A 5,221-nucleotide genomic window follows, 5' to 3' on the forward strand; every position below is an offset into this window, starting at 1 on the left:
ATACCAGAACCAGATCGGCCACATTTTCTATTTAAACGCAGCGGTGGAGTTGAAAATGGACGGAAACAATTGAACCTTTAGATTCTTATTCGGTACCATGAAAACTGAACGAAAAATATATCTGTGTGCACTACATCATCACACACTGTTTATATCTGGCGTACAAGTCTGTGGTGGGAACACCACTCTTAATGAGGATTTTTGAATATTTCACATGAGTAAATCTTGTCACCGAAATGGAGGAAATATAGTAGGTCGTTCACTTTGAACAAAGTTGCACAAATAAATCTGCATTTACAAGATGGAAGTCAGACAAGTTGAACATGATCACTGCCTGACAGTAGTTCCGTGCGTTCTAGCCAACAGCTCCCAGATACAGTGTGGACAGGCTAGTAGTTTACATGATGACATTATTATGGATAAGATCATGGATCATCATGTCACCAGAATCAGAACCTCAATATTTATTGGAAAGGAGCATCAAGATCAACGTGCTCTTTCACCACCTTGTGAAGTTCATCACTAGTTTCATGTGTAGCCTAATAAACGGCATAGTTCCCTGAGTTGTAGTGAGAGGTCAACGTGCTCTTTCACCACCTTGTGAAGTTCATCACTAGTTTCATTTGTAGCCTAATAAACGGCATAGTTCCCTGAGTTGTAGTGAGAGGACCGTTTTATGAGCTGAAATAAAAGATCCCAGAAATGTTACATATACACCAAAAACTTTTTTCTCACAAATGTATTTACGTCCCTGTTAGTGAGACTTTTTTCCTTTGCCAAGATCATCCATCCACCTGACAGGTGTAGCATATCAAGAAGCTGATTAAACAGCATGATCATCACACAGGTGCACCTTGTGCTGGGGACAATAAATAAAATATGCAGATTTGTCGCACAACACAATGCCACAGATGTCTCAAGGGTTAAGGGAGCRTGCAATTGGCATGCTGACTGCAGCAATGTCCAACAGAGCTGTTACCAGAAAATGTTATGTTAATTTTTCTACCATAAACCACCTCCAACAACGTTTTAGAGATTTTGGCAGTACGTCCAACCGGCCTCTCAACCACAGACCACGTGTAACCACGCCAACCCAGGACATCCACATCCAGCTTCTTCACCTGCGGGATCGTCTGAGAACAGCCATCCGGACAGCTGATGAAACTGAGGAGTATTTCTGTCTGTAATAAAGCCCTTTTGTGGGGAAAAACTAATTCTGATTAGTCCCAGTGGGACTAATGACTGATTTCATTATATGAACTGTAACTCATTGTAATCGTTGAAATTGTTGCATGTTGCGTTTATACTTTTGTTCAAAATGGGGGGGTTTGATGCTTTAAAAAATTACTTGCCTGCGCTTCAGACGGCTATATCGGCCTGCTAATACAGGACTAGGAAAGACCCAGTGCTACAGACGGCTATATCGGCCTGCTAATACAGGACTAGGAAAGGCCCAGTACACTACTTTAATACAGGACTAGTAAAGGCCCAGTACACTACTTTAATACAGGACTAGTAAAGTACAGACAAAGATAACCAAAGGTTTATCCTTCCTGGGTCTAGAGCGTGCGCTCTGTGTGGTTGGCGTTGCTGCGGCCAGATACAGATAGAGGTCCAACAGAGGGGCACGAGTTGTTTCCTTCCATTTTCAGACTCCACCGCTGCGTTAAATAGAAAATGTGCCGACTCTGGTCTTGGTAGTGCCGTTCTAGCCAACAGCTCCCAGATACAGTGTGGACAGGCTAGTAGTTTACATGATGACATTATTATGGATAAGATCATGGTTCATCATGTCACCAGGAATCAGAACCTAAATATTTATTGGAAAGGAGCATCAAGATCAACGTGCTCTTTCACCACCTTGTTTAAGTTCATCTACTAGTTTCATGTGTAGCCTAATAAAACGCCATATGTTCCCTGAGTGTTGTAGTGAGAGGACCGTTTTATGAGCTGAATAATAAATAAAGATCCCAGAAATGTTACATATACACAAAAAAAACTTTCTCACAAATGTATTTACGTCCCTGTTAGTGAGACTTTTTTTCCTTTGCCAAGATCATCCATCCACCTGACAGGTGTAGCATATCAAGAAAGCTGATTAAACAGCTGATCATCACACAGGTGCACCTTGTGCTGGGGACAATAAATAAAATATGCAGATTGTCGCACAAACACAATGCCACAGATGTCTTCAAGGCGTTAAGGGAGCTGCAATTGGCATGCTGACTGCAGCAATGTCCAACAGAGCTGTTACCAGAAAATGTTATGTTAATTTTTCTACCATAAACCACCTCCAACAACGTTTTAGAGAATTTGGCAGTACGTCCAACCGGCCTCTCAACCCAGACCACGTGTAACCACGCCACCAGGACTTCCTACATCCAGCTTCTTCACCTGCGGGATCGTCTGAGAACAGCCACCTGGACAGTGATGAAACTGAGAGTATTTCTGTCTGTAATAAAGCCCTTTTGTAGGGAAAAACAATTCTGATTATCCCAGTGGGACTAATGACTGATTTCATTATATGAACTGTCACTCATTGTAATCGTTGAAATTGTTGCATGTTGCGTTTATACTTTTGTTCAAAATGGGGGTTTGATGCTTTAAAAAATTACTTGCCTGCGCCTCAGACGGCTATATCGGCCTGCTAATACCTAGGACTAGGAAAGGCCCAGTGACACTCTACTTTAATACAGGGACTAGTAAAGGCCCAGTACACTACTTTAATACAGGACTAGTAAAGACCCCAGTACAACTACTTTAATACAGGACTAGTAAAGGGACCCAGAGTAACCACGTACTTTATACAGGACTAGTAAAGCCCAGTACACTACTTTAATACAGGACTAGTAAAGGCCAGTAACCACTACTTTAATACAGGACTAAGTAAAGACCCAGTACACTACTTTAATACAGTGACTAGTAAAGGACCCAGACACTACTCTAATACAGGACTAGTAAAGGCCCAGTTACACTTACTTTAATACAGGACTAGGAAAGGCCCAGTTACACTACTTAAATACAGGACTCTAGGTTAAAGACCCCAGTTTACACTATACAGACTAGTGAAACAGTACCCAGCTACACTACTTTAATACTAGGGATACTTAGTACAAGGCTCCAGTTACACTTACCTTTAATACAGGACTAGTAAAGACCCAGTACACTACTTTAATACAGGACTAGTAAAGCCAGTACACTACTTTAATACAGGACCTAGGAAAGGCCCAGTAACACCTACTTTTAATACAGGACTAGGAAAAGACCCAGTTAACACTACTACAGGACTACGTAAAGGCCCAGTACACTACTTTTAATACAACCTAAGAGATTAGTTAAAGGACCCAAGTACACTACATACATGAACTTAGTAAAGGCCTCATGTACACTATTTAATACAGGGAGCTAGGAAAGAACCCAGTACACTACTTTAATACAGGACTAGTAAAGGCCCAGTGCCACTACTTTTAATACAGGACTAGTAAAGGCCACCAGTACACTAATACAGGATCTAGTAAAGGCCCAGCTACACTACTTTATACAGGGACTAGTAAAGACCCAACAGTTACACTACTTTAATTTACAGGACTAGTAAAGGCCCAGAGTACACTACTACAGGACTAGTAAAGACCCCAGTACATTACTTTAATCACAGGACTTAGTAAAGGCAACAGTACACTTACTTTAATACTAGGACTAGTAAAGGCCCCAGTTACACTACTTTAATACAGGACTAGTAAAAGGCCCCAGTACACTATCTTAATTACGGACTAAGTAAAGACCCAGTTTACCACTACTTTAATTACAGGACTGTAAAGGCCCAGTACCACTTAACTTTTAATACAGGACTAGTAAAGACCCAGTTACAACTACTTTAATACAGACTAGCTAAAGGGCCCGAGTTACACTTAATACAGGACGTAGTAAAGGCCCGAGTACACTACTTTTAATACAGGACTAGTAAAAGATCCAGTACACTACTTTAATACAGGACTTAGTTAAAAGGACCCAGTACACTACTACAGGACTAGTAAACGCGCAGTACACTACTTTAATACAGGACTAGTAAAGCCCAGTTACACTAACTTTTAATACAGGACTAGTAAAGACCCAGTACACTACTTAATACAGGACTCAGTAAAGGGCCCAGTACAACTACTTTAATACAGGACTAGTAAAAGACCCAGTACAACTCACTTTTAATACAGGGACTAGTAAAGACCCAGTACACTACTTTTAATACAGGGACTTTAGTAAAGGCCCAGTACAACTACTTTAATACAGGACTAGTAAAGACCCTAGTTACGACTACTTGTAATACAGGACTAGTTAAAGGCCAGTACACTACGTTTAATACAGGACTATAAAGGCCCAGTACACTACTTTAATACAGGACTTAGTAAAGGTCCATTTACACTACTTTAATACAGGGACTAGTAAAGACCCAGTACACTACTTTAATACAGGGAAACTAGTTAAAGGCCCAGTACACTACTTTTAATACAGGACTAGGAAAGGCCCCAGTACACTACTTTAATACAGACTAGTAAAGGCCCCCCATGGCTGCACTACTTTAATACAGGACTAGTAAAGACCCAACACTACTCAATACAGGACTAGTAAAGAGCCCAGTACACTACTTTAATACAGGACTATGTAAAGCCACAGTACACTACTTAATAACAGGACTAAAGTAAAGGACCCCAGTACACTTACTTATAATAGGACATAGTAAAGGCCCATACACTACTTTAATACAGGACTTAGTAAAGCCCAAGTACACTACTTTAATGACAGACTATAAGAAACATATAAAAGGACTAGACCCAGACATTTAATACAGACTTAGAAAGGGCCCAGTACCACTACCTTAAATACAGGACTAGTAAAGGGCCCAGCTACCACTACTACAGGGAACTATGCTAAAGCCCAGTACAACTACTTAATTACAGACTATAAAGACCCAGTTACACTACTTTAATTACAGGACTAGTAAAGACCCAGTACACTAATACAGACTAGTAAAACCAGTACCTACTAACATTAACTGCAACTTAACAGACTAGTAAAGGCCCATAGCCACTACTTTAATTTACAGGACTATAAAGAGCCCAGTACACTACTTTAAATACAGGACTAGTAAAGCCCCAGGACACTTACTTTAATACCAGACTAGTAAAGGCCCAGGACACTACTCTTAATACCAGAGACTAGTTAAAGG

This window comes from Salvelinus sp. IW2-2015, unplaced genomic scaffold (assembly GCF_002910315.2).
Source record: "Salvelinus sp. IW2-2015 unplaced genomic scaffold, ASM291031v2 Un_scaffold4094, whole genome shotgun sequence".
NCBI classification, from domain to species: Eukaryota; Metazoa; Chordata; class Actinopteri; order Salmoniformes; family Salmonidae; genus Salvelinus; species Salvelinus sp. IW2-2015.